The 24,798-nt window shown below is 45.2% G+C and overlaps 1 protein-coding gene across 6 annotated transcripts in view; it reads left to right on the top strand.

Moving 5' to 3' along the window:
* EIF4ENIF1 (eukaryotic translation initiation factor 4E nuclear import factor 1) overlaps positions 1 to 24,798 on the top strand; it is a 386,373-nt gene that overhangs the window by 348,944 nt on the left and 12,631 nt on the right. The gene's annotated exons all lie outside the window — the stretch shown is intronic.

Below are 24,798 nucleotides of genomic sequence, written 5' to 3'. Positions count from 1 at the left end.
TCCCCTCTCTGATTTTTCTGTAATCAGAACCCTGGGTTTCTTTTGGTTTTGGAGTCTAACAAACTCCATAGGCATCTTTTTACATTGACACACAGCACCTTCAGTGCAGCGTTGCATAGAAATTTGTATTTCTGCTAAGGTTTAAATACCTTCTCTTGGAGAAGTGTTTCCAAGAGTAGTAAAGTGAAATTTACTTTACTTACATTTAATTTAACTCTTTATAGACCAGCAGACTCTCTTACAATAGGGTGCTGGAGGGGTTACTTAGTGTCCCCTTTGTCATAACATTTGTTACCTTTCTACAATTAATGGCTGGTGGCAGGGGTTTACTTTTTACCATTTAGTGTTTCTACTGCGGGCTGCAATTGCAGCTCAGTAAAGCACCCATGGGTGCCCATCTTGTTGAAATGGCCCCTGTGTTCTTTTTTCGCCATTTCTTGTTGGAAAGGTCCTTCTTGATATTTACTCTGTGCACCTAACCAGGTTTGGTCCCTTTGTTTTTGTCTTTGGTGGGATTCACCAGTGAAGCCTGCCTCTAGCTCCAGCGTGTCTGGCTGGGCAGAAAGCAAGCGAGGTGCCTGAAACTCCCTGTACTTAGTCGCTCTGGTTACAGGAATCCACCCAGAGGTGATTGGCTGGCTGTCCTTCATTGAAGGACAGCCACTCTGCTGTGATTGACAGCTAGGCTGTGAATGAATGGCAGAAACCTGCATATGGAAATTCAGGAAGGCTCTTAAAACCTGGCTTTTCCCAATACTCTCATAATCCATTGCACCCTGAAATACACCACCAATAAAACCCCCTGCTTCAATCTCAACACAGGGGCTGGCGGCTATCGCAGTAGTTTCACCTGACACAACCACCAATTGCTCAACACTGCCAGTCGACAAATACTCGGGTAAGCAGCAGCTGTTGTGTGGCACACCTGAAACACTACCAACCCACCTACAACACTCCCTCCCGACAACCATGCCAAGTGTTCGGGAGTATTCTCAAATGTGCTAACTCTCTACCTTAGAGACCCCCAGCAACTTTGCTGGATTTTGAGGACTTTTTTTTTTAACCTGGATAGAGTAAGACCATTTTCCCCCCACTCATGTGTTTTAATGTGATTTTGTACTGTTTCCTTTGGTTATGGAGTCTGACAAACTTCATAGGCCATAGGCATCTTTTACATTGTGTCACAGCACCTTCATTGCAGTGGCACAGGGACGTCTTTCAGATTTCCCAAAGGTTTAAATACCTTCTCTAGGATAAAGTACTGTTTCCCAGAGCAGTAAAGTAAAATTGACTTTTTTAATTAAAGCTTTTATTGTAAACAAGTGTTTGGCATATGGAGGAGGGGAAGTGAAATTGAAAAGCATTTCATTTTTTTTGTCCGTTCTGTACAATCGGTCCCATGCCATTATTTGGCACTCCAGTGTGCCAGTTCGATCTGTCCAGATATGCTTAGCTGCTAATATCTTGGATGTTTCGTCACGTTGTTTCATTTTGTCTGTCCATCGCGTCTGATCTTTTTCAACATAATTTCTAAAGATTCCTAGGGCTCTAATTGGCCTTTTGGTTTGAATCATCGTATAATGCTTTCCACCATATGTCCGAGTCCAGGGCACATGCAGGAGTTAAGATTTTGTGCAAGATGTTCTCCCTTTCTGATTCAAATTTCTTACAAAACATGACTAGATATTGAAGAGACTTTTTGTTCGCAGTCGACGTGTTATTTGTCAAACCGTATTTCAATTTGTTTCGGTCTCAGAATGTTGAGTTTAAATCGTAAGATTAGGTCCCTATGTTGAGGATTTGCACTTTTCCTTGGGTATTTTGGCAAAAAACGTAGGGTTATTAGTTCAGGTGGTTGACATTGTATGAAATGTTGATGCTCCATGAGCTGCTTCAGATTGCGACCAATCCACTGACCTATGCAATATTTTTATTCGCTTTGGATCATTTCGTAATGTCAGTACTTGCACCTAGTTGGTCCAAAAATGTCAGTGCATTTCTTTCTCCATGGTTTGTGGCCAAAAAGGTAGTCTTTCATTTTCTGCTTTCAAGATCTCATATAGAGGAGAGCAATCGCAAAGCTCTACTTTTCTGAAAGGGGATAGTGCTTTCCAAATTATATGTACATGTAAAGAATGTAAACCTAATTCGTGGCACACAATTCCAATAGGTACAGTGTTCAGTAGTCCTAAGATTCTCTGCCAAAACTTTCCGTCTAGTTTATCCCACGTCATCCATGGGATTCTCAATCCAGTGTCTCCTGCATACCTTGACCCCTTCAATTTGTAAAAGTCCAGAAGTGTTTGGATTGAGAATTTTCCATATCTTCTATTCAGTATTAGAGCTTGTGATATTTGTCAATTTTTAGGTTTAAATGTTGGATCACGGTTTGTCGCTCCATCACTGATACTTCCTAGGTACTTTGTGCTTTTACTTAATGAAATCGATTGATTTTCAAGACACCATTTGAAATTTTTATTTTTGGTTTCTTTTTGATTATTAGAATGTTTTTTGCATTTATTTTTTGTATGTTCTCACTCACAATTTTGAAGTGCATCAAGTTTTTGCTGCACACCAACTGCAGTGGTGTCTAGGAGAATAAGGTCATCTGCATATAGCAGAAGTCCTATGTTTCCTCCTAAACGAGGAGAGCACAATCGTGTTGGCTCCATTCTGTCTGTGATTGCCAAAATGAAGAAATTGTATAAAATTGATGCCAGAGGGCATATTTGCTTTCGGCCTCTTGTGGTACTGATGGCCTTAGTTAAGATTCCTTTTTGACCTAATCCTACCTGTAGAGTAGGGTCTGTGTGCAGGTCAATGATGGCTGACAAAAGATCTTGTGGGCAGCCTGTTTATTTCAGTTTTTCCCATAGCATTTCACGATCAACTCTATCAAAGGCTGTGGCCATATCAATCAATGCATGCCAAAAAGCCTTATTTTAGTTTATGGTTTTCATCTTTAGCAGATTATTAGTAAATATAGTCCACAATCTATTTTTTTCAACAAATCCAGATTGTCTACGATCATAGTTTCCACTTGCCGTTATCCATTCCTCTAGTCTATTCAGGAGAATACATGCATAGTTTTCCCAGGACATCCAGCAGTGAAATAGGTTGATTTTCCGGTCGTGCTGGTCACCTTTTTTAAAAATGGGGATCGCCTCTGCTTTCTTCCAAGATTTTGGTATTTGCTTATTGTTTATTCTAGTAAACAAGACCTCACATCTCGGCTCATAATTCTGGTGTTCATTTGGATTTTGTAAAGCGCGCAACAGCCTGGGGGCATCGTGGCGCTTGTTAGACAATTCTTAGCTATAGATGGGTAAACATTTGCAATTTACAGTATACGTGAGCAGAGCATTCGGTGGGTGTGAGTAGAAAGTGAGATTGAGTTTTTTCGGAAGGCAAGGAACGAGTTTTCTGCTCTAATCTGTGGGCAGTGCGTTCCAAGATTTAGCGGCAATGTAGGTGGAAGCCTAGCCCGCCAGCTTTTGCCCTGTTTCGTGGGATGTGAAATGTGGTTGGTGTATTGAGTCCTTGTGGGTCGTGTAGATGTGGATTTAGTTAGACTCTAATAGGTATGATGGTGCAGAGGGTGAGGCATTTGTGTGTGAGGGCGAGTATTTTGAAAGTGATTCGCTCTTTGACCGGTAGCCAGTGAGCTGCCTGTCTGGCCTGAGAAATATTCTCCCTTTTCACGATGTTTAATGCTGCACATAGAGCATTGTTCTGTGACTTGTAATCTGTTTAAATATTTTGTGGATGTACTGGCTAGTAATACATTGCAATAGTCTAGTTTAGCACCAATAGTTGCTCTGGCTATTGATACAGTTTGGCTTGGATAAGTATGGTTTTATGGCATTTATGAGCTTGTTTGTGTGCGGATGAGGATGTGATGGCGCTGACCTGTCTAGTCATGGATAGTGTGTAGTCTATGTAGACCCTAGGGTCTTTACAAATGTAGACACAGGGATGATCGTATTATCAATGGTAAAGTTGGAGTACAGTTTATCAAGTTTGGCTAGTGTCGTTTATTGACCTAGTATAATGATTTCGGTCGTATCCCCATTAAGTCGGAGGCCATTGACTGCCATCCAGGCATGATGATGGTGTATATTGTGTGAAGTGAATTTGTCAGGCCATCTGGTCCTGGGGCACTGTGCTAATACCTTTTTTAAGGTCAGTATTTCGGTTTGTCACAATCTATTGACCATGGTTTGTCAATTTAGTGTTTCTTTGGAAGAATTTTGGTGGTGATCGAATAGTAGATGTCTTCAAAAAGCTTGACCCATTCAGATTCGTGGATTGGATTTGGTAATTCGAATTTTGGAGATTTTCTTTATTTACCAGTGTCCAAAAGAAGTTGGCATTCTTGTTTTCCATTGCGATTAACCTCTGTTCAGAATCCTTTTGGTATAATTGTGCTTGTTGAGATTTGACCCATTGTTGGTATGTTTTCTTCAGCTTTTTTCTTGCGTCACTAGAGATGCTGTTTTTTTTATTTATTTTTTTAGGGATCTTTTGCCAATTCTTTTTTCCGTTTGTGAAGTTCAGGATCGAAATGGTGTAGCCTTGTGACTGGTCTTTTGGTTTTAAATATTTGTTTCTCAAAATGACATCAAACATGTTTCATATTCAACACTAATTTTATTCTTGCAATTTCTTAATTGCTATTGTCAGTTGTGTTAAAGTTATTTGACCATCGCAGATTATTTGATATATTTGTTCACATTATGCAACAGTGTTTATTTCCTTTTCGCCAGCCTGTTTTTAAACTTCCTCACGGCAGGTTAGTATTAGTATTTTGTGGTCACTTTTTGCAGCGTCCAGAATGCTTGGATATATAATTTTTCCATAGGTTATGGCATCCACGAAAAAAATGATCTGTTTGCTTTGGCATTGTAGGAAGAGCAAGTGGTTGCTCCTTGTAGGTGACCTTCGTTGCCACCTACCATGTTTATTTCTTTTGTGCATTTCATTTAGCTACTTTGCGCAAAGGACAATCTATGTCCAGATCACCACAAATAAGGGCAGTATTTGCAAACAGCATCTTTTGTCATCTACATGTTCGGTAACCTGAGTCAGAAAAGACGCTCCATCTTTTGCTTTACTATGCCAATAAAGATTTGGTATCACTCTAGTTTTTCTTTTGATGTTTGTTTGGCCATACTGAAAGATTGTTTGAGTAAAGATGGGGATAACACTCTTACCAATTTTCCATGGAGACTATTTTTGACGATGGTGAGAAGTCCTGCCTATTGTGTCCCCATTTTACCCTTGTGGGCTTTATTTAGATAGCCTGTATAGACATCTAAAGTGGGGTTTTCTTGTATTCAAATAAGATCTGCTGTTGGCAGTTCTTAAGATTTTCAAAAAAGTGTTTGAATCCTCAGGAATTCCATGAGGCTATCCGTTAAGTCTTTGGTGCTCTGACTTTCGGTCTAGTTGTGATTTGAAGATGTCAGAGTAATTCCAGGACTTCTGTGTCTCGGCCCTCGTTTCTAAGGGAGGTACATTCAATTAATCTTCTGCTGTTCATCGATTTTGCCTTTTATCCTTGTGCAATGCATGCGGGCCCCACAGGACAGTTGGAGAGAATCTAATCGGTTTATCTCCATCTTAGTCTTCCAGGTTATCTTGGGATAATAGGCTTTTGTTTGAATTTTTTTCCCGCAGCTGCTTTTTTCTGGTCCTTTCAAAATCCTAACACCAATGCCTCAACCTCTACACCATCCTACCCATCAGAGTTGGATTTCAAGTCAAAACCCAGAGTTCACAGCTCATCTGTTGCTGTCAAGAGTAAATTTGAGATGGATCTGGTTACTAGATGTAAGAAAATAAAATCTGTTTCTACTTCATTTGCAAAAGACACTTAGTTGTGAAACCAAAAGACACAAAAATAAAGTTGTGGGATACTGTGAAGTAATCTAATTAGGTTTGACCTGTTCAATATTAGTCCATCCTTTGCTTTTAAGACTCTCTAGTGTTAACTTGTGCGTATTGATCACCTAATATTCTGCTGGTTTTCCTGAATGTTTAATGTTTTTCGTTTTGTCCCATGCTCAGACCTCCGTGTCTTTGGCCCTTTTGTCTTGTTGACTCAATGATTGATCACTCAAATCGAGAACAAGCAAAGTATTTTCCGTTGATTATTTGTGTTTTTTATTTTGTGCTTCAAGCTCTTTCTATTTCAATGACTTTCGTCTCAGTATGTACATTGACGGTTGGTCTTGATCTCCTTCTGAAAAGTCCTTCATTGACTGGCAGATGTATCACTTTTCGCATCAAGGGTCTTTGGCTTTCAGGTTGTGGTGCAGGCAATTCTATATTTAAGTTATTTTCAACTTGTTTTGCTGTTGCATCAGCACAAGTTCCCCAATTGGCTTTAAATTTCGAATGAAGTTGCGAGTACCAGAATTTATAGTTTTTGCTTTTGGAAGATTTTTTTGATTTTGTTACTTCAGCGTCAAACTGTTTTTTTTTAATTATTTTTTTAACTTTCTTGCCCCAGTTCTTTTCCAATGCTTCCATTTTGCACTTCTGGTTCAAAGATGGAAAACTCTTTTTTGTGTTGCTGTGGTTCTTCAATATTTACGAATTCCGCACAGGCTTCCATAGTGGTCTTTACATTTGCGCTGGCATCCTTATTTTGTATAATTAATTGATGCTGATCCTGTTTGGCATTTACAATTATGCATGTTTCCAGAGGGGCATTTTTTTTGTTGAATAGGAACATTGGACAAGGAAACATCCCTTGGGTTTAAGTTTGATCTTTGGCAGCGGTTTCCTGTGTCCCTTTCTTTTTGTGGAAGTAGAGTCTCGGTTTGGCTCTAGGTTTGTATGACTGTCCTCTATAATACAGACAGCTCCAGTTGTTGGCCGTTTTGAGAAGATTTACTATGTTGCTAAAACAGCTCAAAGGATCTTTTGTCGTCCTGAACATCTTCCATCAAATCGATGAGTTTTGAAGATTACATTTTCAGATTCCTTGTCTCTGGCTCTCCTTTCCTTTGTTGCCTCTATATGGGCCTCAGTGAATATAACTTTTGATTGCATTATGGCCAATAAGGTGGTTTGATCTTTGTAGTTCTCATGCAATGCTTCGTATAATTTTAAGAAAGGCGCCAATGTTAGTCATCATAGAGCTGATAGTTGTTTGTAAATTCGCATTTTGCTCTGACTGGGCCTGAATGTATTCAGCCATTTTGATATTTTGGACGCAACTGTCCCTTTTTGAAGCTTTCTTGGTTGCCGGTCTGGGCCTTTGCTGACTTTGTTTGCTAAAATCTTCACTTGAGCTGTCGAAGCTTTCAGTTTCAGATGAATTTCTGTGAACTGGGCCTAGTTGGATCTGACAGATTTCACGTTGGATTTCCAAACCGGTTTGTCCTATTTGGGGTGGCTGTCTGGTTCCATGGAGCAGTGTTGCAGCATAGCTTTTCAGTATGAGCTGTAGATTTAACTTTTTTCTCCGGGGACATTTGTAATGTGGATTTACTCAGTTATCACCCGTTTTACTCTGAGTGCTGAGTGGAAGTACTGCCTGGCAAATGAATCCTTTTTGGAGATTACTCTTCTCCAAGAATTCTACTGGGAACTCTTGAAGACTGATTTTCCTCAGATATTGATTTTTTTTTCATTGCCTTATGTTTTTGTTTCTGCATTTGAAGCAATTTTTGTCGTGCTCAGTGCATTGACCCTTCTGTTCTTTCGAGATGTCTGACATATTTGAGGCTATGATTGCATCACATCGACCGGAGGCCAGCAATAAGTCATTATCTGGTATTTCTTGCCATTTCTCCTTATGCATGACTTTAGAGTTTATCGGTTGACTTGTTTAAAATGCCATCTCATTGATTTTGTTTGAGAGCGATTTAGCTCATTTTTTTTTGTTTTTCTTCTCTCAATCCTTGTATTTTCCTTTGGATCTCTAGTATGTTGCTTGTCTCTTCGTACCTGTGCACATGCAAACCCTCACATGACAGTTGTCATGTTTGCAATTTCAGTAATTTTTGATGTTTGTGACTCAGGGTCTTGAACTTTTGCATTGTTGGTTGCCTCATTAAAAATGTCCTTATTTAAGTTGTCTGAGTTATAGTACTTGAGGTTTTCCTTAGTTTAGTTTATTATTTGATAATGCGCACAAAACCCAGGGGTAGCCGGGCGCAGCAGGTACAAGGTTACTTAAGCTTAGGTTACATGCATATGGACGATAGGAGACGTATCCAAAACAATACTTCTGATGTTTGTTAATCTGCTTAGAATCACATGCTGTGCATAGGTCCGACATCCAGTGGTCACTGCGGTGTATTGCGTTTTGTTTTTCGTAGTCGAAAAGGGACGTCGACAAGGCGTGTTTGAAATACTATCCCTATAGTGGCGTGCGTTGTACCCACAATCCCTCACGCGTCGAGGGCCCTCAGATTGTTTTTTTCCGCCCAGCTACTGGTCGCCTTTACGCGGAGCTCCTCGAGAGACATTGCAGATTTCATCTCCTCGACCTTTGGTCGTTTTCCTATATAATATATAACACATCGATCCCTCCCTCGACGCAGTTGTGAAGCTGTCTCCGCCGAGCAAGATCTTCGACGGAGGGGACGAGCGGAGGAGATCCTTCGGCGTTGCCGAACACGTGGCCTGGCCTCGCAGGCCAAATACAGTAGGGAGAGTGGGGTCGTGGGACATCTCTGGTTCTTTTCTGAGAATGCCTTTCCTTTTCCCCTTCCTTTCCCTTGGGGTCGTTATCACGATTTATTGCCTCGGCTATGGAGAGGACACCCTGTAGGTTTTGCCCGCTTTGCAAGGGCAATTTTACTTGGAAGGACAAGCATTCACGGTGTAACCGCTGCTTGCCCCTCGATCACAAAGAGGAGGGTTGCATGGCTTGTCGGCTTCTTAAGCCAAAGACTCTAAAAGACCGTAGGGTCAAGAGGTGGGCGGCCTACGCTATGTCGAACGTGATAACACGACCTCCGCTACGGAAGTCGTAGACCCCTCTAAAGAGCGCTCGCGCTCTTCGTCTGTCCCCGGCCCCGACGGGCTCGGCTCACGCCCTGCTTATGGGGATGAACACCCCGGCGACACTGACGCACACGATACCACACATAAGCACACAACCCATGGCTCTTCTTCGTCGAAGACGAAGAAAGCATCAGCGCCCAAGGAGACGCAGGTTCCACCGGCGGCCTCCTCGGACCGTTCAGGTTCGAAGCCCCTCTCGCAGCCGCGACCAGCGACTGGGCTTTCGGCAAATAAGGGCGCCGCCCCCAAACCATCGGCCGGAGCGCACCAGCAGAGCGCACGCCGCCGTAGAACGATCGACACCCGTAACGTCGAAACCACAGCCCTCCGCTGACAAACGAGTCGCAGAGAGCTTGGCGAGGATCGTTGTAGCCGACGCCCAGAAGCGTACGCCGAAAGACACGTCGAGCGCTACGCAAAGGTCGAAAGACACGCCGAAAAAAGACGGACTACCCCCTTCAGTCGGGGGGACCCCCAGCACACCGGAAGGCGACGGGACACTTTCCTCGACGTTATGGGAGAGGTCGAGCCGTTTTCAGCTAGATGACACTAATTTTCCCCCGCTAGACCGCTCAGGGGGTACCCCACGAAACCATGGAAAGGCTCCATCTCTGCATGGAGAGAATGGAGAGGTTTATGAAGACCCAGAACCCTCCTACTCCCAAGAGAACAAGAGAAGGGCCTCAAGAGGACCCCAGGGCCAAATATCCGAGACTATTCAATCCCCAGCAGGACACAGCCTCAGATTTCCATAATCTGTATGACCTCACTGGTGAGGAACAATACTTGGAGGAGGATGAATTTGTGGACGATGAAGAGGGACAGAACCAGGAGGAAGGTCTGGAAGACAGCCCAGACATGGTAGGAGAAGGCTTCGGAGAAAATCCAGAAGAAGGACCTTCTCATCCCTGGCAATCCCCATCAGTATATTCGGACACTGATGTCCTGAGCCTCAATCCTCCTGACAATTCACCCGTTAGAAACACGTCTCCCATTGACGATCAGCCCACATTCAATGCCCTGTTGCGCAGAGCAGCAGCACATTTCGAACTGGACACTGGGGAGATCTCTCCTGAAATAGACTTTGTGGAAAGAGTAATTAAGGAGAAACCCCCTGTCAGCCAGACCATTCCCCTCCTCGCTTCAGTGAAGAGAAGAATCATCCCTTCGCTATCCACACCCGCACTAATCAGAGGAGTTAATCCAAGGATTGAAAAACTTTTCACTCCTTCACCCTCAGACCCGCTGTACATCAGGGGAAATTCTATTCCTGACTCCCTTGTAGTAACTAATACGAGGAAGAGGGCAGGGGTGCTGCTGTCCACCAGCGAGGCACCACCTGACCAGGAGGGCAAGAGGTTATATGCTCTTGCAAAGAGTCACATCCTCGGCTGCCTTTTCGGCAAGAATTGCGAACAACAATTCTTTGCTAGCTAGCTACGCAGATGCGCAGTGGGCCAAACTGCGCAAAGACGCCGAAGAAGCTCCGGAACCACTACGTACACGCCTGCTATCCACTATTGGCGAAGGAACCCAGGTCAACCAGCGTATTGTAAAGAACCCTCTGGATGCTGCAGAGACAGCGGGACGTTCCCTGGTTCAGGGAATACTCCTAAAACGCCATGTATGGCTGCGCAACTCAGGGTTCAAACCAGAGACACAGGCGTCTTTAATAAATAAACCTGTTGAAGACTCAAACCTCTTCGGGAAAGCGGTGGATGAGGCTCTGGAGATGGCTAAAAAAGAGTTCGATACTATCAAAACTCTTGACCAGATCTCTAGGCCCACTACCAGACGCGGCTATGGCAACAAACGCTTTTTTCGTGGCCAACGCCAACAGCAGAATCAGCAGCAACACTACCCTGCCACCAATTACCAGACCAATAGTGGGCAGTACAGCCAAAGAGGCCAGCGCCGTGGCAAAGGGAGAGGTCGGGGGTCCACCCACAGAGGCTCCCAAGCCCCCAATAACACCAAGTGACGCGAAGATTCGCGTCCCCTCCCATGCAACACCGGTCGGGGGCCGGATAACATCCTTTCTTCCAGCATGGGAGGGAATAACGTCAGACCGCTGGGTACTTTCCACCGTAGCCCACGGATACTGCATCGAATTCAACGGTTCCCCAACATACAGACCCCCGAGGGGACGACGCACGACACCGGAACACCTTGCCATCCTTCAAGAAGTACAACAACTGCTGGAAAAAGGAGCCATAGAGGTCGTGCCTCTATCTCAGGTAACGGAAGGTATTTATTCAGTGTACTTCCTTGTACCCAAAAAGGATCTAACCATGCGTCCTGTATTAGATCTGCGCCCAGCGAACAAGTTTGTCAAACCCCAGAAGTTTCGTATGGTGACCTTGCAGGAAGTGATCCCACTGCTATCACAGGGAGATTACATGACAACATTGGACATGAAAGATGCATACTTTCATATTTTAATGTTGCCAGCGCACAGAAGATACCTCAGGTTCATGATAGATGGCAAACACTACCAGTTCAGAGTGCTACCCTTCGGCATAGCATCGGCACCAAGGGTATTCACGAAGGTAGTGGCAGCGGCCCACCTGCGCAGGTTGTCCATCCCAGTTTACCCTTACCTCGACGACTGGCTCATAACAGGGGATTCTTACGAAACCTGCTTCTCCAATACCCAAAAGACTAGACCTTTTCTTCCAGTTGGGCTTCTCCATCAACGAAAAGAAGTCCAGCCTAGACCCCAGTCAAATCAAACAATTCCTAGGGGCTCTAATTCAAACAAAGGACGGCCTCGTCTTCCCCTCCAACGAGAGGGTCCAAAACATGCTGTTTCAGATCCCTCAATATGTGACCGGTCGAGAGGTGACGGTACGCAAAGCAATGCGCTTGCAAGGCTTGATGGCGTTGTGTATTTATTTGGTACCTCACGCGCGCCTGCGCCCTATGCAAGTGTGGCTCAACAGCCAGTGGTGTCAGGCCAGCGGACTATGGGACGATCTAGTGGTGGTCTCGCAGGCCTTGGTTCTCTCGCTACGGTGCTGGACAAAGGAAAACCTGGAAAGAGGGAAACCCTTTGCCACACCCGCGGCGGAAGCCACTCTAACCACAGACGCATCCCTCACAGGATGGGGGGCTCACCTATCCCATCAGACTGCTCACGGAGTGTGGACTCCGAACATAGCGTCCAAACACATAAATCTACTGGAGCTACTAGCTGTGTTCAAGGCGCTAAAAGCCTTCCAGGAACACCTACAAGGCAAGACTGTGTTGGTCCTTACAGACAGCACCACAGCCATGTACTACATCAACAAGCAGGGGGGCACCCACTCTCCAGGACTGTCCAAACTGGCCCAAAATATATGGAAGTGGGCTCTCAAACAAAACATGTTCCTACTGTCACAACATGTACCAGGGGAACTCAATCTGCTGGCAGACAAACTCAGCAGAGATTTCCCCCTGCCCGAAGAGTACGAATGGCGACTGCACGAAGACAGTCTTCGACTTCACACAATGGGGATTCCCAGAAATAGACCTGTTCGCAACCCTGGAGAACTCACAATGCCAAAGTTACGCCTCCAGGTACCCCCAGAACCAATCCAAGGGGAACGGTCTGTCGATGCAATGGTCAGGGAAATTTCTTTACGCTTCCCCCCCCGCCCCTGCCCCGACTCCCCTTCTCAAGAAGGTGGTGCACAAGATGCACCAGGAACAAGTGACCATGATACTGGTGGCCCCAATGTGGGCCCGACAGCCATGGTTCGCTCACTTGATGGAGATGTCTCGATCTCCCCCAGTGAAACTTCACTGCCCGTACAACATGCTGTCACAAGACAAGGGCAGGACTCTGCATCCATGCCCCCAGAACATGAACTTAGCAGCTTGGCTCCTGAGATCATAGAATTCGGACATCTACAGCTCCCGCAGAGATGCATGGACATCCTCAGGGAAGCCAGAAAACCTAACACTCGCCACTGCTATTCTAGCAAGTGGAAGAGATTTGTCATCTGGTGCAGAGGAAAAAGCATCAACCCGATTGACTGCTCTCCCAACCATATTGTTCTATACCTGACCCACTTATTGGATTCAGGTCTAGTGTTCAATTCCATTAAAGTTCACCTAGCGGCACTTTCTGCATACACCACTTCCCAACTCAGTGTCGTGGTGGAAGATCCCTGTTATAAAGGCCTTCATGGAGGGAGTAAAGAGAATACACCCCCCGATAGCTGACCCAACTCCCGGATGGGACCGTAACGTGGTACTTACAAGACTCATGGGCTCACCATTCGAACCCATGCACAAAGCATCTCTTAAACACCTCACTCTTAAGACTGCTTTTATCACCTCCATCAGGAGAGTAAGTGAATTACAGGCTTTCTGTTCTAGACCCCTTCGTTACAGTTCAGAGATAAGGTGGTTCTACACACGCACCCAAGGTTTGCTCCGAAATTCATCTCGAAATTCCACGTAAACCAGTCTATAGAACTGCCAACGTTCTTTCAAAATCCTTCCAACTTGGGAGAAAAAAACTCTGCACACACTAGATGTGCGCAGAGCGGTCATGTTCTACATAGAACCAGACCACTGAGGAAGACTAATCAGTTCTTCGTCTCGGTGGCAGCAGGAAGAGAAGGGGATGCAGTTTCAAAGTCCACTATTTCTAGATGGATTGTTCAATGCATCACTCTCTGCTATACTCTTGCTAAGAGAGAACTGCCCTTTCAGCCAAGAGCACACTCCTCGAGGCACGGGGGCGTCCATGGCATTCATTGCAAATGTTCCCCTTGAGGCCATCTGCAAAGCGGCTACCTGGAGTTCTGTGCACACCTTTACAAAACACTACTGTCTAGATGCACACTCGAGATCTGACTCCCAGGTGGGACAGGCAGTATTAAGACATCTTTTCTCTACTGTTCCTTCTCATAACCCACCGCCAACTCCGGGTACTGCTCGCTAGTCTATGCACAGCATGTGATTCTAAGCAGATTAACAAACATCAGAAGACAATGCATTACTTACCGTAAAAGCATTTCTGATGGTTGTATCTGCTTAGATTCACATGCGCCCACCCTTCCTCCCCGGATGGAAGGAACATAAAAGGAAGTCTCCCTCACGTCTAGAAGGCTCCGTCAGGGTAGAAAAATACAAACAGAGGGACCTCCACGCGTGAGGGATTGTGGGTACAACGCATGTCACTATAGGGATAGTATTTCAGACACGCCTTGTCGACGTCCCTTTTCGACTACGAAAAACAAAATGCAATACTCTGCAGTGACCACTGGATGTCGGACCTATGCACAGCATGTGAATCTAAGCAGATACAACCATCAAATGCTTTTACGGTAAGTAATGCATTGTCATATATGTCAGTACAACAGTAATGATAGCAAACAAGTTTACAATGTTTAAGGGTACATGTATGCAGGGAGATAGGAAGGTAAAGGCTGAAGGGTCATGGAACCGGATTTCAGGAGTATCACGATCGTTAGGTGCAACAGGGTTAGTTGTCGTTGGACCAGAGCCAGTTTTTTACCCTGCTTCTGAAGCTGGAGTAGGATAGGTTTGCTCTTAATGCAGAAGGCAGTGCATTCCAAGCCTGGGCGGCTCTAACAGGGAAGCTTGCTCCGCCTGCTTTGGATCGTCTATATCTAGGGGTTTCCAGCAAGAAGAGGTTGGAAGCTCTGGTGTAGTGGCTGGACGATTTTCTAGTCAGTCTGGCCGAGATGTAGGGAGGTGCTGTGTTAAGCCCTTTGTGTGTGTGAAAGTGTCTTGAGGAGGACTCCGTTGCTGATTTTGAGCCTGTGGTGGTCTTTCCTGATGTAGGAGATATGTGCTCTACGGGGTATGTCAAGGGCTGCTCTAAGAGCATTATTTTGAAGGATTTGCATTTTATTTATGATGGTTTTATTAGCTCCTGCATAGAGGGCGTTACAATAGTCCAACTTTGACATTACTAGTGCGTTAGCCATCATGATGCAGTTAGTTTTAGAGAGGTAAGGTCTGCAAGTCCTGATTAGTTTGCAGGTGTACGCTGTCGAGGAGGCCAGGGTATTGATTTGTTTTTTGAGAGATAGAGTGGAGTCGAGGTAAAAGCCTAGTGTTTTTACCTCGGTCGCCACCTTGATTGTATTACCATCGATGTTGAAATTGCCATAATTGACGCTGAGTTTTTTTAGGGAGGAGTCGGAGCCCAGGATCAGTATCTCAGTTTTGTCATCATTTAGGCAGAGGCCGTGGGAGGCCATCCATGCCTGAATGAGGACAATTGTTGTGTTGCTGTTTCTTCCAAGAAGTCACCCTGTGCATCAGCATACATGGGGGGAGGGGGGAATCCAAGCTAGCTGCGCCCCCGTCATACTGGGAATTTTCACTTTTTATTTGAAGTTTTGAAAGTTTCTTCTAACGGAGCACCCAATACTTCACTAGTTTGTGATCCATCGCGTTCTGTAGTGCTTCCGCCCCTCTCTGCCCCAACCCCTCGTGGCAATTCAGCACGACATTCTACAATCTCCAACACCACACACGTGCCAGTTCCTCGCTGACTGTCGGCTGCGGCGGACCCGAGGCCTGTGGAAACCAGGGGCTCCAGGGACTGCACACTGCCTGTAGAACACTTGCGCAGATCAGGTAAGAACATATTTGAGTGTGGAGGGGGTCGAGTGGGGGATTCAATGCAGGATTCGATACAGGGAGCAGTGAGGAGTGCTAAAGGGGATACAAGCATGATGTACCTTGTTCGGTATTCTGGTCAATGTTTTGGGATCCTGGGCCAGGTTTGTCATTTCTGAACGAATGTCTGCAAATTCAGGCATGTTTGAAGCAAACTCGTACATATTTGATGTTCTATTCGAGTCCAACTCCACATAATCCGATGGGAGGTGTTTCTCCAACATTCTGATGTCGTCAGGCTCGTCTTGGTCGGTACTGTGTTGCTTTATTCGGCTTTGTTCTTGGTGCCAGATTGTTGTTTGTAGTCTCTGACCCACTTTTGACATCCTCCATCGGCAAACACTCTGCCAACACTCCGGAAGCTCTGTGTCTTATGGTTTTATGGGGAAGAAATGAAGCTGGAAAAAAATACTTAAAGCACAAGCATGGTGAACAGCCTCTCCTCACTACTCCAAGGCTACCAACACTCTGCCAATATTACTTTTTGTAACGTTCTAGACCCAGCACACTCTTACAATGTGGTGCTGAAGGGGTTGCTCAGTATCCCTTTTTTCTAGCTTCTCATGTAACATTTTTGTTACCCTTCCCTCAAGGTATGGCTGGTGGCAGTAGTTTACTTTTTTACTACCATTATGGGAATGTACTGCTGGCTGCGTTCGCAGCCACGGTAAAGCACCCACGGGTGCCATTTTCGTCAAAATGGCCCTGGTCTTTTTCGCCATTTCTTTGTGGAAAGGTCCTTGAGATTTACTCTGCGCGCCAAACCAGCTTTGGTCCCTTTGTGTTTGTTTGGCAGGCTTAACGAGTGAACCCGCCTTTGGCTCCAGGGTGTCTGGCAGGGGCAGGAAGCAAAGGAGATGACAAACTCCCTGTGCTTAGTCTCCTATGAGACAGGAATGCACTCTTAGGTGATTGGCCGGCTCGCTGTCTGACAAGGACAGCCACCCTGCTGGGTGACCAGACGGCTAAGCTGGAATGAATGGGAGCAAGATGCATAAAAGGCAAGTCTTTTTGGCTTGGAAGGCAGTCTCAACCACTGGACGAAGGAATCCGGAGAACTTGAAGATGACGCCTGCTGCAACTCCTGGACCGTTGGTTTGCCCGGTGAAGCCCTGCTGCTGTGCTGCAACTCCAACGTATCAACATAAGCTCCTGCAAGGACGACTTCTCCCTTTGAGTTGGTGGGACCAACCAACTCCAAAGTAAGCCATCCGACATCCTCTCAATGCTGGTTGAGTATTTACTGCAGTCGCTGCTGGAACCGTATAGCCAGGGAGAAGAACACCAGTTTGTGTGCTTTGCTTTTAAGCTGGCCAAGAGCTCAGGAAGATCCTCCGACTCCCAGAAAGCAGGACTGACCAAGCCTGAGCACCCCCCCGTCCCCCGCCCCCCCAGAATGAGGGACCCCCAGATGCAAGGAAAGCCCATCTCGACAACCAGTGTTGCTATTTGCAGTAGACTCTGAGCTGAAAAACCGAACAGCCACTTGTTTGACGTTTGCCGGTTGTAGCGGTGACCGTCCCATTGCAGTGTAGGAGTCCCCAGAAATCCTCCCTCTGGTCCCCACGGCTGAGGCCTTGGAACGGTGAGATCTGCAGAGCTGCACAGCAACAGAAGTCATCTGCCACAATTTTTCTTCAGACTTTACAGTACCTTTAGGTTGAACTTACCTCTTGTTGTGTAGCCACTTGTCTTCAGACTTGCTTGGTTGCATGTGTAGAGTTGCTGCCAGCTTTACTTCACAAGCCTAATCAGACTGTGACATTACTTTGATTTTCTTCTATTCTACCTAGACTTTTTAAACATTGGAAAATACTTGCTACCCTCCTACAAGAAGTGCTTCAGTTCACCCTGACTTTTGTTAACTTAACATTGGCTGGCCTAGGCTACCTGAAACTCTACTCTTCTGCTGATGTCTTGCCTTCCTTCAAGGAAAGAGTTAGGCTTTGCATGGGGGGGTTGTTTTGAAAGTACTCACCTACTTAAGAATAACTGTGAATACTTGTTTTATTCAGAACTCTCTTCTCTTTAGCAGTACTCCCAAGACTATTCTAAATGCAACAGTGATATATTAATGCCAACCTCACCCCAGCTATTGAAGGCACCTGAGGGTGTAGGTAGTGCTGTCATCCCAAATGGGTATTTGCTGATTTAGATAACTAAGAGTGTACTTATGAAGTATAGTTGTGTGGTGTTAGATATTGCTCCCTTCTGAAGAAGGCTTATTTTAACTGACAAATTAATAATTGTTTTATCAAACCATGTGTTGGAGATTCACAGTGACAAGTAATCAAACGAACTCCCTACAGCTCACATTGACCCCTCTTGAGATGAGCCTGGCTGCTGCACACGCTACCAACCTTTGTAGTGCAGACTTATACCAAAGGTTGGGTTTCTATTTCCAGGTCATCAGGGTGGTTGTAGTGCACCCAAAGAGTACTGCAAACAATCTTGCCTAACACCAGTAAGCCAGCAGCTTTTGCTGTGGCACACCTGCAACACTCGCCGTGCCCCCGGTACACACACAAGACCACAAACATTAATTGGCCCAGGCTAGCACACGCCCTTCACTAAGGAATCACTGCGATTATTCACCATCATCACTCGGAATTCTCCGTACTAGCAATTGCCACTACAAATGTACTCCCATATCTAGGTTTAACAAACAATTGACTGTTATATTAAGTAAACCGACTTTACTATTTGTTGAAAGCTACAGCCTTGTGAGGCCTGGGCCTCTCCCCCACCATACAGGATTCTCGAATCTAGTTGTAGCCACCTTCTTTGCTTGTAGCCTCCTTTGTTTATGATGCATACTATATTGGCAAACTAGGCCTCTCACTATACAGGATTCTCAAACCTACGTGTAGCCTCAATCTGTTTAATAAAAACTGAAACATGCTACATTGTGAATCCTAGACCCATTGGTATAGGATTTCCAATTTTAGACCTGGACAAATATCGCCCCAGCTGAACAAATTTGTAGCTTACAGTACATGTCTCACACCACTAGTGTGGACACAGGCTGCAGGCATGGCTAAGCATCCATGCACGATAGAAAACGGCTATTGCTATGCACGTCAGGTCTAGCATCACACACAGCCGTCCAAACGTGCCTCAACACCTCTGCTACTAGCATACATTGACTACCACCCAAAAGGAGCCTGGTATAGCTGGCCTCGCAGACTCTCAGCAATAGTAATCTAGCTCAAACCCTCAACGGCACTTACCCACGTGCCTTACCCCTCTTGGGCTGCTTGGTCGAACCTTGCCAGCCACCCAAGTCTTAGAACGGCAACATGCACATCTCCTAAGCTAAACTACCTAGAATTTCCCACCACATTGACTACAATCAATGACGCCATGGGTGTTCCAACCGATTAAAAAGCGCATTGAGGCCACACAAGTGACCTCAATGCGCCACGATGTAACACAACACAATACAATGTAAGGTGAGGTCTTTAGGACAGAAGGCAGGCGACCACTGGATGAAGGAATCCAAAGGAGAACTTGAAAGACTCTTGCTGCGACTCCTGGAACATTGGTTTGCCCGGTGAAGCCCTGCTGCAGTGCTGAAGCTCAGAATTCGCCTCAACTAGAGGAGCCCTGCAATGGACGACTTCTCCCCTTGTGTTGATGGCACCAATCGACCCCAAGACAAGCTCATCTGGAAATCCTCTCGAAGCTGGCTGTTCTTCCATTGCTGCTGCAGGAACTGAAGTGCTAGGGAGAGGAGCACCAGAATCGAGTGAGTAATGAAGTCCAACTCAAGCTCCAGAACTATCCTCCAGAGTCACATGAAGCAGGACTAACCAAGCCTGAGCCCCCTCTAGAGTGCTGGACCCCAGATGTGCGGAAAGCCCATAAGGTATCCGAGAGCCACGGTGGTGCTATGCGCAAGAAGCTGAAACCGCAAAGTGCCGCTGATCTGAAGTTTGCCATTTCACTGCAGCTGACCTTCGAAACGTAGTGCAGGGGTCCCCAGACGTTTCCTCTCGTCCCCATGACTGAGGGCTAGGAACAGGGATATTACCCAAATTGACCTTTCACAATTGACCTTTATATTTTAGTTATTTTATATATGTATTGGGTTGGTTTTGGATTATAAATAATATAAGGGGATTGGGGGGGTGGGGTTTTGAATTGGGTGAGGGGTTGCCGAGGGGGATTCCCCCCACATACATGTCCTAATTGACCTAAATTAGGTCAATTCTCCCAAGGTCCTTTAGTATACAACCAGAACAGGATGTAGACTACAAGAACAGAAACCAGCTGGAACCTATTTCTTTAGACCAAAGGTACTGTAAAACTAAGGGGTACTTAGCTCTTGCTGTGTAGCATTGCTAGCTCTTACTTGCTTTGTCTGCCCCTTGAAGTTGCTTGCATTTGTGCCCATCACAAGCCTCCCAGCTTTACTTGCCTTCAAGAACCACCCCAGCTCCCCTAGACTTCGCTCAATTGACATTGGCTGTCCTGGCTCCCTGAAGACTCTTCTAACCTCGGACTGTGTTTAGATCTGTGCCTCCAAAGTCATACATTCTTCACTTGTGTAGCTGGGAAAGGGTTCATCTACATTATCTTGGGGAGGAGGGGTGGGGGGTTCAAAAATACTTACCTGTTTGAGAAACTTGTTAACCATGGTTTCTTCCCTCTAGCCTTTTCCTTTAAATCCAAACTCAGTATTACTCTAAATGTTCAAGTGATATAGCGATGTCCAGTGTCATAGTTAATTAGTCACCTCAGGGTGTAGAAAGTGTCTGCCATCCCAAATGGGATCTACTGATTTATTGAAACTGTATTTTTGAAGTATATTTTGTTACATATTTGCTCCCTTCTAAAGAAGGCTTATTCAAACTGACTGTTAAATGTTTAATCAAACCTTGAGTAGAAGTTTTTATTTGGATACTTTTCACTGTGAAAGTCTGTTACAGCCTTACAGCTTACATTGACCCCTCTTTAGATGAGCCTGGCTGCTCAGTCACTCTACCAACTTGTGTAGTACATGCTTATACCAAAGGTTGGGATAACTATTGGCAAGAGGACAAGGCTGGTGCAGTCTCCAGGGTACTGCATACAGTCTTGCCGAACAAGTACTATCACACATGTAATTATAATCCTAAAAACGCACTATGCTTGAGGGTACACAGACACTAGTATAAACCTTATTTGAAATACCTAACAGTAGTTCTAGGGAAGTCAAACCTTTTAATACACATTCAGTATAGGTCACACCTATTCTTGGGGTAAAAACCAATGGGTACTTTCAGATTACATTCAGTAATGCAACGGTAGTCGACCCTACCAGTTGTACCGTGACGCTCAGCAACAAATCACATAATCTGTCAACTGGTCAGTATACGTTTTGTGAATAGTGGAACATTTATTTTAGGTGCAGTAAAAACCTAGAACTAGTTTTCAGATATACTAGGTGAGTAAAATATAAGGATGTAATATTCAATTACCGGTGCTTTTGGGATCTGTGAAACACATATTGAGATAAGCAATAACTATTGCAGCTTATTTTTGGATGGCACACATCTAACTCAAGGTAAGTAAAACCATTTACTTTTTCAAGGAGCTATCCACAACTTGGGACAGGTATAAACCGAGGACGTTTTGTCTGTCTAAAACAAGGAAAGCAGAACCCAGTGTTACACTTTATGAATGACTCAAAGCTATTCTATGTAGGTAAAACCTAATGCAGACTTATTCTGGACAGGCTAACCACATGTCAGAAGCAAGACCAAGTTGGAGAACACAATTATCCTAACAGGAATAATAAAGTGAAACCAACAGCATTATGTTTGGGAAGAGTCGCAATCAAATCGCAGGTGAGTAATATACCCTTAGATCTACTTTCTGTTAGAATGGCAAAACCGTTTCTAAGGAAAGAAAGATGTTACCTTGATAGTGCAACACACATTCAAAGTAAGCACTTTTGGAACTGTTAACTCAGTTACCAACCAACTTTTTTAGTTGCTTTGAATCACTTGTGCTGTTTTCTTGGCAAAAGGCTGAATCCTTTAAACGTATTTCCCTTATTCTTGGAGCACGAGTGTTCTCGGTGGCAGAAGGGGGAGGGCGGCCCACTGGGGTCTAGTGTTCAAAAGGCAGTGTCAGGATAGTTTAAGTAGCAAAAGTCATAGTTCCTCAGGAAGACTGTTCATCAAACAGGTAGCATTTTACTTTAGAGTTGAGGGTCCAGGGGCTTCAGACAACCTAGGAGGATTCCAGCAGTGTAACTGGGTGAACTTGACGTGAGGGCTCCCAATCGCAGAAAACACCCCCACAACTACACAGGAATCACAAGACACTTAATGTAAGTAAATACCCAAGCCAGCACAGTACCCCAGCACAGATTTTGCAGCAGGACTACTTCAGGATCTGCAGCTAAAAATCAGGGCAGTGGATTTTTTGTTGTGGTGACTGAAAACAGGACCTTGGAAGGGACTTTGCAGCAGGGATCAATGGACTGCTCTAGGCAAGGTTGTCCTTGTGGCTGGAAGCAGTTCTGTGGATTTGGCGCCTTTTACAGTAGCACAGAAGACAGAATATCGCTGGTCGGATTCTCTGCATTACAAAGGTCCAGCACTCTGTTTGGACTTTTCAGACTTGTTTCGTGTCTCTGGAGATGCACCAGGATGCCCACGAAGTTTCCGTGAAATTTGGAAGACAGCGCACCGCAAAATTGCTTGAGGTCTCAGAGTTTTGGGGTATTGCAGCCCGCAAGGTCGCAGCATGGTGTGGGAATGCTCAAAATGCATGTCTTCTAGAGTTTAGTGAGTCTCGCCAGGTTCTAGGTCAGGGTCGTCCTTTTCAGAGTCCCCAGGTATATTGGAAGGAAGGGCTACAGCAGGCTCGGGTTACACAGCAGGCTCTCCGGTTGCTGGAAATTGTCTCAGCCGCTTTGCCTTTTTCCTTTTGTTTTTGGTTCCAGTGGTCAACTTGTCAGCTTCCAGGTTCTGAGTATTTAACAGGAAATACAGCACAACTTCTGCATTCTCTCCTTGCATTTAACAGGCGGCCTGGTTGTCCAATCGGGACACCCATCCTCCCGCTGGGATGTGTCCCCATTCAGGCAAGGAGGAAGACAAAGTGCTGTAGAGTTTTGGACTCCTCCCTCGCTTCCTTCAAAGACAGACTGGAGCCTGGGCGGGGAATCCAGGGGACTCCTGCCAAAGATGAAAATCACACAAAGTAATTTCCCACCCTGGATGTCAGGGTAAGGAAGGGCAAGAAACGCTAACATGACGAAAAACAAGACTGGGCCCATTTTGGTAAAATGAGCACCATTGGGTGTCTTTACTGCAGCTGTGAATACAGCCTGCGGTGAAGATGCACCGAATTAGTGTAAGCTATCTCTGGCACGTACCATCTAAGGTAAGCTTGTCCCTGTATTAGAATTTTTAGTTGTAGCGTGAAAGGGGATACATTGTATCTCCTCAGCACTCCACATTAGGTGGGGTGTGCTAGTTTCACCAAATAAAATGTATTGGGATTTCAAGATCCTTTCTACCCTTGAACTGTAGTTCTCAAGGTTAGCCAGAGAATGTTTAAAGGGGAGTCCCTAGGGCAACCCAGCAACAGGCACTTATTGCCCAAAAGTTGTCTAAGAGGATAACTTTAAAAAGACACTAGGGAGAGTCTAAAAAATGACACCCATAAAAAGACTAATATTCTTTGTGGATAAAGGGTACCACTTTGAGGTGCAAGGAAAAAGAATCCACCAGTAAAGCAAAAAAGTTCTGGGGTTGACGCAGGTCAGGAAGATTTGCCATTACTATGAAAATCTTAACTTATTGGGTAAGATTATCAGAATTATGATCCTGCTTTGACCTTTGTCAACCCCAGAACTTTTTGCTGGAGTAGTTTTCCTTATTCCTAGGTCATTGTGAATCTTTCACCCCTCACCCCTTTTCTTATTTTTTATGGTTGGCCTTTTTATGTCTCCATAGGATGTATGGAATTATATTTCCCTGTAAAATTTGGGCTGTATGTAATTGGCTCCAATCTCTTAGACACACCTAAAAGCGCTCCTTTTTTCTCTAGTCTACTTTTTTCCCCATAATGTATCTTATCGATGGCAAGTGACACTAATGGCTTGTGTATGCACTAATTGAACCAAATGTTCAGATTATGTGCACCATTAACATTGACCATAGCATGGAATGCTGGTGATGGGGAGGCTGTAATGAAACCTAAAACTTTATTCTGGTAAGGTGGTGTTTACCAAGTATCCCCTTGGCACTCCACATAGATTGGCAGTCACCCTTATCTCTGCCCCTGTGACTTTTTACTCTTACACGACCCTGTAGTTATGGCTGGTGGCAGTGGATATGTTCTAACAACTATTGTGCTATTTTACTTAAGACTATAGTCTTGGTTGTGCACAAAAGGGTCACCTAAGTACTAACTTGGTGGCTCCTTTATTTTTTTTTTCGCCATTGCTAGCGTGGTTGTGCTTTGTTAGCCCTGTTACCATTCTGGGAGTGGGAGGTCTGTGCGTTTTGCCTTTGGTGGGAAACATTGGTTGGCCGCACCTAGGCTCAAGGTTGAGGAATTTTTCAATTCCTGTGCTCTGTCTGCCTTGGTGCCTGAATGGGACCAGCTCCCACTGGGGGTGGGGGTGAGGGGGTCTGACTGTCCTGATTGGACAGCCATATGCCCCTGTCTGTAAACTGCTAAGAGATTGCAGTGGAGTGTGCTGACACTGAATAAGATTCCTGAGGTGAAAGGTATGTTGACCACTGAAATGAAAACTGAAGTAACCGAAGATGACCAGATATGCTTGCAGACCCTTTGCAACACTGAAGTGACCACTACTGTCCGGACCCAGATTTCTGCTACAGGAACTCTGAAGAGCAGGACTACTTCCCTTTGACTGGTGGCAACAACGAGCCCTAAGACTAACTACATTCCGAGCCATCTCCCAAGGTGCTGCGGCGTTCAAGAGCTGCAGATCGCAAATACCAGGAAACCTCTGACCCAATCTTGGTGTATCGTCTTGTCAAGGCTGAATCCTTCCAAGTCTGAGCTCCAGAGGACTCTTCAGAGATGCAATCCAACTATCCAAGGCCCCTCACCAGAGTGCAGAACTCCAGGGATCGACGATTGACCCGGCAATTCGTG

Source organism: Ambystoma mexicanum, chromosome 10 (genome assembly GCF_040938575.1).
Source record: "Ambystoma mexicanum isolate Mex_15411 chromosome 10, UKY_AmexF1_1, whole genome shotgun sequence".
In the NCBI taxonomy this organism is placed as follows: domain Eukaryota; kingdom Metazoa; phylum Chordata; class Amphibia; order Caudata; family Ambystomatidae; genus Ambystoma; species Ambystoma mexicanum.
This window is presented reverse-complemented; position numbering and strand designations above follow the sequence as displayed.